This window comes from Prosopis cineraria, unplaced genomic scaffold, assembly GCF_029017545.1.
Source record: "Prosopis cineraria cultivar Desert tree isolate PC_DT_omini unplaced genomic scaffold, ASM2901754v1 PC7, whole genome shotgun sequence".
Classification (NCBI taxonomy): domain Eukaryota; kingdom Viridiplantae; phylum Streptophyta; class Magnoliopsida; order Fabales; family Fabaceae; genus Prosopis; species Prosopis cineraria.
The window spans coordinates 16,035,928-16,044,422 of NW_026555338.1; the positions used below are offsets into that span (position 1 = coordinate 16,035,928).

Below are 8,495 nucleotides of genomic sequence, written 5' to 3' on the forward strand. Positions count from 1 at the left end.
GAAAATTCTACACTTCACATGTCAAGGCCGGGCTCAAGTCCAAGCCTTGAGGACAAGTTGCAAGAAAAGGGGGAGGCTTTAAAAAAGAAGAGGAGAAATCAAAAAAAGTGAGAAGCCTAAAAGACAAGATAGTACCATGAATATTCCACCAAATTAGACTTGAAGAAGCTCATTCCCTCTTGTGTAGAGCCACTTACCTTGGAGTTGAAGCCTTTACCATCCAATCTCAAGTATGCATATCTCATTGAGAATGAGAAGCTCCGGTAAAATTTCTAACTCTTTATCTCTTGAGAGAAAAATGCATTCTTGATGTGTTGAGAAAAGAATACATGCTATTGTTGGACTTTGGCTGACATGCCTGTATTAACCTATTGTGTGCACACATAAATTTTTCTTGAGGACAATGCTAAGCCCATTAGGCAACCACAAAGGAGACTTAACCCATTGATTTTAATGTGGTAAAGAAAGAGGTTGTTAAGCACTACTAGTGCTGGGATCATCTATCCTAGGCTGAAGTGAGTTGGGTGTCTCCAACCCAAGTGTACCTAAGAAAGGGGGGTTACTGTGGTAAAAAATGAGAAAGGAGACTTTGTTCCAACAGAGTTCAAAATGCTTGGAGAGTGTGCATAGACTATAGGAAGCTCAATAATGTGACTAGGAAGGACCATTTTCCTTTGCCTTTTATTGATCAAAAATGCTTGAGAGATTGGCTTCCAAGTCCCATTATTGCTTCCTAGATGGGTTTAGTGGGTATTTTCCAATTCCATAGCTCCTAGTGACCAAGATAAGACTACCTTACATGCCCCTTTGGTAATTTGCCTATAGGAGGATGCCTTTTGGTCTTTGCAATGCACCTGGTACTTTTCAAAGATGCATGAGGTCCATATTTTGTGATTTTATTGAACATTGCATGGAAGTCTTTATGGATGATTTTTACTGTGTATGGTGAGTCCTTTGATTCATGCTTGCATTCTTTAGATAAAGTGCTTGGTAGGTGCATTGAAAAGAAGCTGTGCTTAACTTTGAAAAATGCCATTTCATGGTAGATAAAGGAATTGTTTTAGGCCATTTGATTTCTTCCAATGGCATAGAGGTGGATAAGGCCAAAGTAGATGTGATTGCTTCTTTGCCATATCCTGTTTGTTTGAAAGATTTGAGATCATTTTTGGGACATGCAGGCTTTTATAGGAGATTTATAAAGGGGTTTAGTGAAATTGCTTTGCCTATGTCTAAACTCTTACAAAAGATGTTGATTTTATTTTTGATGATGCTTGCAAAAGGAGTTTTGACACTTTGAAAAGCATGCTCATTTCCCCTCCCATTCTTAAAGCCCAAATTGGTCTTTACCTTTTGAGTTGTCATGTGATGCTTCTAATTTTGCTGTGGGAGCTATGCTTGGTCAAAGAGAGGGACAAGTTATCATATGTGATTGCTTATGCATCTAGGACCTAGATTCAGCTCAGGTTAATTACACCACAACTGAGAAAGAGTTGTTTGCTATTGTTTTTGCACTTGATAAATTTAGATCATATCTTCTTAACTCTAAAGTTGTTGTGTACACTGACCATGCTGCTGTGAGGTACTTGTTTAAGAAGACAGATTCTAAGCCTCGCTTGATTCGATGGGTGATCTTAATGCAAGAATTGATGTGGAGATAAGGGATAGGAGTGGTTCTACCAATCAAGTAGCGGATCATTTGTCTAGACTACCTCATTTAAAAGCTACTATGGTAAACTCTAACCCTACTATTCCTTGTGATTCATTTCCTGATGAGGCATTGTGTGCCATTTCATCTAAGCCTCCATGGTATGCCTCTTTTGCTAACTATATTGAGTGTAGAGTCTTGCCTCCTTGTGCTTCACGTTTTGCCATTGAAAAATTGAAAAGAGAGTCTAGATTTTACATTTGGGAACCACCTTTGATGTGGAAGATTTGTAGTGATAAAGTGATTAGGAGGTGTGTTGATGATGTTGATGTGCCTTCTGTTCTTGAATTTTGTCACTCTCATGCATGTGGTGGTCATTTTAGCTCAAATAAGACAGCTAGGAAGGTTTTAGATTGTGGATTGTATTGGCCTAGCTTGTTTAAAGACTCTTATGAATTTTGTAAAGCATGCTTGAAATGTCAAAAGGTTAGTAGTTGGGGTAAGAGACATGAAATGCCTCAACAACCCATTTTATTTTGTGAGATTTTTGATGTTTGGGGCATTGACTTCATGGGTCCCTTTCCACCATCCTTTAGTTTTGAGTACATATTACTTGGTGTTGATTATGTTTCAAAGTGGATTGAAGCCATTCCTACTAGAACTTGTGATGCTAAGATTGTTTTGAAGTTTCTCAAATCTAATATTTTTTGTAGGTATGGAGTTCCTAAGGCCTTGGTAAGTGACCAAGGATCCCACTTTTGCAATAAGATGATGAAGGCTCTCTTGGCTAAATATGGAGTGCATCACAAAATCTCTACACCATATCATCCCCAAACTAATGGCCAAGCCGAAGTATCAAATAGAGAAGTCAAGAAAATCCTAACCAAGGTGGTGAACACAAATAGGAAGGATTGGTCTTTACACTTGGAGGATGCTTTGTGGGCTTATCGGACCGCTTATAAGACTCCCATTGGCATGTCTCCTTTTCGATTGGTGTATGGAAAGGCTTGCCACCTCCCTGTGGAGATAGAGCATAGGGCCTATTGGGCCATCAAGAAACTAAACTTGGATTTCCATCTTTCGGCTAAGGAGAGATTTCTTCAAATGCAAGAACTTGAGGAGCTTAGGTTGGATGCCTATGAGTCTTCTAGAATCTATAAGGAGAAAACAAGGATCCTTCATGACAAGCTAATCTTGAGGAAAAAGTTCCAAGAAGGAGATCAAGTCCTCTTGTTCCAAACAAGGTTTATTCATAAGCATGCCAAGTTGAAGTCTAAGTGGGAGGGACCATATTTAGTGACCAAGGTGTTTCCCTATGGGGTTTTGCAACTCTTGAATAAAGCCACGGGTTCCACTATGCAAATCAATGGTCACCTATGCAAGCTCTACAAAGATGCCAAATCACTTCAAAAGGAGGAGGACTTCTCTCAACATGTTTTTGAACCACCATGATAAGGTTGTATCTCTCTAACCTTGAGCTTTTACCTTCCTTTAATTGATATATTTAATGATAGGTATAGTTCAAGTGTGGGGGAGATGAACCTAGTAGGAAAATTAGAGTTTATTTGCTTTATTTGACTTCTTTGTTTTGTGTTTTAGTTTGAAAAAAAAAATATCTGCACCACACTTTTGTTATGCATTCATTATTGATCTCACCTTATTTTATCACTAGTCTATACATACATTGAGGACAATGCATGATTTAAGTGTGGGGGAGAGAAATAAACATTTTGTTTTGTTTGTTTGGTTTTGTTTGGTTTTGCAAAAAAAAAATTCAAAAAAAAATTTCTTTGTTTTGTTTTGTTTGAGGTTACTTAATTACCTAGCTCTTGAATGGATATTTTGATTCTTGAGATGTGGTAATTTTTAGGATTGAATAGGTGTGAAGTGAACATTCTTTTACCTTGAATTAATGGATTAGAGTGGCATATTACCCATTCATGGAAGAGGCTAAACACTCATGTGTGATTAATTCCTTAGTGATGTTACCCTCTAGAATTTGTTTCACTTCTTAATTAAGACCATATATCTTGCACTTGTTTGATAGGAGATGAGAGATGGCATTCATAAAAAATAGCCAAGAGCCAAATAGCCAACCTATTATTATTTATTATCCTTTGTTAGCCACTTTGAGCCTTTGGTTTGATTCTTTAAAAAAAAAAAATATTCACCCTATTTTTCCCCAAGGAATGCATGTTACACTTTTATATGTCTTTTTAATATTCATTGCATGTCCTAGATCAAATGAGTGGATGCCTATTATCATTTCTCTATCCATTACTTCCATTGTTTTCAAAGAGTTAGGGGCAACCAAAAAAAAAACAACAAAGATAGATTTGAAAAAAAAATATAGTCAAAAAGAAAAGAAATAAAGTTTGCTAGAAAAAAAAAAAAAGAAAGAGAGAAAAAAAAAAGAAAAGAAAGAAAAAAAAATAAAAATAAAAAAAAAAAGTTGCCTAGCTCATCCATTCCATTTGTTTTATTATTTCTTATCATTTCTTTCCATCCTCATTGTGTTAAGGTGTTCACTCAATTGAGTTAGGTTATGCTTTGCATATTAAGGGGATATATCTTGATTTAGCATTATTTTGATGCTAACCCTATTTTTTTATATACATGCATTTCTTAGACATCCTTTCATTACCTATATCACAACCTAATAAAGTCCATTTGATTCTTGATTGCAAGTGCTATTTAGTGATGGAGATGTAGAAGGGTTACAAATTCATAGTAGGGTTTATCCTAAGAAATTTTGAGTGAAATTTAATACCTTATACACTTTGAGTGATGAGAGCAAACACTTAACCTAGAGAGGCTTACTCTTTGACATTGATTCTTGGTAAGGGTTTGTTTGTGATGTGCATAATTCTTTCGTAATTATTGCCACATTGATTGATAATTTGTAGAAGTTCATGAGCTAGTATTTTAGTGACTTGAAACAATGTTTTTCTCTTATTTCTTTGTCTTATAGTTTCTTTGGGACCTTTTTCACTTGATTTTGCCCGGAGTGCAAAAGCTAAGTGTGGGGGAATTGATAGAACACATTTGTTACCCACTTTTATTTGTCAATTAGGACCATTTTATTAATGATTTATCACCTTCAAGTGCACACATTGCATTAGATTTGGAACTTTGCCTAAGTTTCTAAGATCAGTGCACTAGGGGCATTTTGGTCCAAAAAATGAACTTTTGAGAAAATGTACAAGAAAAATTGACAAAGTGCATTTTATGTCCAGTTGATGAATGGTGAAATTATATTTTTAAAATTCATTTTAGTTTGGGAGTAATTAAATAAAAAAGTCAACACTTTCTTAAGTGTCTTAGTTTGTCCTAGTTTTTGGTTTGCCTTTGTGTGAAAATTTTTATATAATTTTGTGCAGCCTGAAACTTGGTTAATTTAATAAATTCTCCCTTCTAATTATGAATTTAATTCTGGACATGAATTAGATTTTATTATATCATATGCTATTTAATTGAATTATGTGATTTATGTGACATAGGTGGCATGTGACTTGTGCATCAATTGGGCAATTGAGGTCAACACTCCTTGAGGACAATGGCTGATGGTTTGCACGTGAATTATGATTATTTTGAGGGATTAGATCAGCTAAAATGATGTGGATGACACATGGGAAATTAGGCACACATTGGAATCATCTACAAACCAATAGGAAGTTGCCACCTTGCAAGTGTGACAAGGCTCCCATTTACATTTTAATTTCTTTTTCCTTATTTTAATTAAGCTTCAGCTGATGGGAGACACCAAGGAGCACGCCATTTTAAGTCCCAAATGGGATCCAACACATATCTCATTCATCTTCCACATTCTCTCTCTCTTGTTCATAGTGTTCTTCATTTTCTCTCTTTTGTTCTTCATTTTCCAGCACCCTAACCTCCATTTTCAGCCACCAAACCTCCACAAAACTCATACCATTCTTCTCCTCTCTTCATTTTCGTTCCATCCCTTCCATTTTCACAAGGATTGAAGCTCATTTCCATCATTCAAGAGCTATGGAGTTTGGCCTTCACAAGCAATCACTAGGGTTCTTGAAGATGAAGATTGGCTAAGTTTCTTTGTGGAATCCTAGAGAGATGAAGATGGAGGATGAGTCTTGAGCTTCAAATTGGCTAAGTTCTTTTGTTTCCTATCCTCTTCTCTTTTTACTAGATGGTTAGATTCCTTAATCTAGGGTTTAATCATCTTAGCTTATAAATTCTAATTTGAATTTGATGTTGATGTAAAGAGAGAGGATTGTTTCATTTAATTTCTTCCTTGGACAGCCATGACTGAATTTTGCCACTCTTTGTTTGGCACATAATCTTGTGTTTTTCAATTAGTGAATTTCTTGTGTTAATATTGCATAATCTTGTGGTGTTAATGCTTGTGTTGTTGAGTAGCTTGACATAATCTTGTGGTTGCTCAATTTATGTGTTTGACCATGGCTGTTGAGAGAGGATTTTGAGTGAATCACTTGGCTAATGTCTTCACCAATTGGTTAATTGAACTAGGGACTTTAATCTAAGACCTAGGGAGGTTAGCTAATTAGGTTAATTGGCTTAGGATAATTTTCTTAAGTCATGACAGCTTTAGTCAAGAGGAAAGGGAAGCTAAACTTAGCCTAATCATGAGAAGATAATGAGTCCAAAATCAACTAATCTCTAGGGTTCCATTATTGTAAAAAGGGAAGTTCATTTCACTCACTTTCACTAGCATTTTAATTACTTGCATATTAGGTAATTAGTTTAGATAATTAGCTAGATAACTAAATTCCTACAAACTTTGGTTGATTTATTTCACTAGATAACTTTCAATTAGACTTAAAACCATTCCTTGGGAGATGACCTAGGGTTGGCCCTATATTGCATTAGGGTTAGCTTTAGTGTAATTTTGAGGATAAGCGACTAATTTCCTATCAAAATTTTGGCGCCGTTGCCGGGGAATGGTTTAAGTTTAATTCTAAGGTTGTTTAGTACTTAATTTACATTTTTAGTGTTCCTGAAAATTTTTTGAAAAATTATAAAAATTTGTTTTTGTGTTTTGTTTAGTGTTTTTTGTGTGTTTTGAGTGTTTTTATTCTGTTTTGAAAAAGAAAAAAAAATTAGTGCAATTTTCGTTGGTTTGGTGTAGAGCTGAAAATACTCTGTTTCTAGTGTCTCTGTCTGAAATTGAAAAATTAACTGGGAATGAGTCTGAGGGAATTTGAACTTGAAATTTATTTCATTGAAAGCTCTATATCCTAGCTTCACTTTAAAATTGGTTTGGTCAATTTTGGACGTGGGAAGTGTCCTGTGGAAATTTTACAATCTAACAAGGTCCAGGGAGCCATTACAGAGGATTCCCAAAACCCTGTTTCAACTTTGAGTTAGCATATCTTCCTCTTTGTGCGTTCAAATTGATTGATTCCAGTTTCATTTTTCTTATCGCTGTCTTATCTTTGTTTCTTGTGTTTAGGATTTTCTTCAATTTTTCCATTTTCCTATTTGAAAGTTTGTTAGAAGCTCTGAAGGTCTTCTGGACGAAATCCTGTTTCTCCAGACTTGAGGACCAACTTGTGAAAAATTCTGGGAACGATTGGGAAGGATTTTTAATCTAAAAGTTTTATATAATTTTCCTGTATATCTCTTGTGTTTCTCATAAAAGTTTCAGGGGAATTTATCATGTGGATTTGCTGATAGAAAATTCACAAGTTCACTGTCTCCAGAGAGCCTACTGTGCGAATTCCAGAATTGCCAAAGCTTCTTGATTGAGCATTTCTAACTCTCTTTCTACTTGTTTGGTGTTATTTTTTTTTCATTTTGTTGCTATTGAGTTTAATAAAAAAATAAAAAAAATTATTTCTCTTGCTTTTGTGTGTTTTGAATTGTTTCATGTTGATTTGCATTTTAGTTTAGTTTGTTCTTTGTTCTTAATTTTCTTGAGCTTGATTAGTGCATGACCCGAAGAAAACATACCTCTTTTGTTGAATTAGATCCAGAAATTGAAAGAACTATTTCTAGATTGAGAAGATCACAACCTATTCTTGATTCTCATTTGGTTTGTAATTCAACAATGGAAGGTATCTTAGGACATGAGCATGTGCATAATGAGGGCCATGGGAATGGGAATGAGAATTTGCATGATGATGGCCATGTTAATAATGAATTTGAAGGCTTGCATAACCCTAGAGAGGAGAGGAGCATTAGGCAATTAACTCAACCTAATTGGCATGATAATCCTTATGGCTTATATGTTCCTCCTACTAATGTTCAATTTGAAATTAAATCCTCCTTGATTAATGCATTGCCTAAATTTCATGGGTTACCAGGAGAGGATTGTCATAGGTTTTTGCATACTTTCCTATTGGTTTGTGATACTATGAAGCCTATGCATGTAAATGTTGATGATGTTCAAGCTAAGGCTTTTGTATTTTCTCTTGAAGGTTTAGCAAAGGAGTGGTATTTCAACTACCCTTCTTATGTGAAAGTGAGCACATGGGCCGAGCTAAGAAGACTCTTCTTAGATAAATTCTTTCCAAATTCCAAGGTCACCAATTTGAGAAAGCAAATCTATGGGGTCCAACAAGGAGAGGATGAGAGTCTCTATGAGTATTGGACTAGATTCCAAGGCCTTTTGGCTAAATGCCCACACCATCAAATTTCTAGTGAGAATTTAGTCCAATATTTCTATGAGGGCTTGATTCCAAGAGACAAAGTTAACATTGATGCCGCTAGTGGTGGATGCTTGATTGACCTCACTTCCTTAAAGGCTTGGGAACTAATTGACAAGATGGCTTCAAGTGGTGCTCAATACTCTACAAGGGAAAAGAGAAATGTGAATATGGTAGGTTCCTCAGTTCTTAATGATTCATAT

General features: G+C 35.5%; 1 non-coding gene across 1 annotated transcript; it reads right to left on the reverse strand.

Annotated features, from left to right (window-relative positions):
- Positions 1-8,174: 8,174 nt before the first annotated feature.
- Positions 8,175-8,281, reverse strand: LOC129316904 (small nucleolar RNA R71). The gene has a single exon (XR_008594831.1). It is a non-coding gene; the product is annotated as a small nucleolar RNA R71 (small nucleolar RNA).
- Between the last annotated feature and the right edge of the window lie 214 nt (positions 8,282-8,495).